Raw genomic sequence first — 271 nt, forward strand, 5'->3', positions numbered from 1 at the left:
TTGGGGGCCCCTGGGGGCCCCCCTGTTGTTTTATTTTATTTTATTTTATTTTTATTTATTTTATTTTATTTTATTTTATTTTATTTGTTTGTCTCTTTCTCTATTTCTTCCGTCTCCTTTTGTCTCTTGATTTGTCTCCTCTCTGTCTGTCTCCTTTTGTCTCCTTTGTCTCTTCTTTATCTTTTTTTTTCTTTTTTTCTCTTTCTTTTTTTTCTTTCTTTTTTTGTCTCCTTTTGTCTCCTTTTCTGTCTCCTTTTGTCTCCTTTTCTGT

This window comes from Eimeria mitis, genomic scaffold, assembly GCF_000499745.2.
Source record: "Eimeria mitis Houghton genomic scaffold, Emh_scaff110, whole genome shotgun sequence".
Classification (NCBI taxonomy): domain Eukaryota; phylum Apicomplexa; class Conoidasida; order Eucoccidiorida; family Eimeriidae; genus Eimeria; species Eimeria mitis.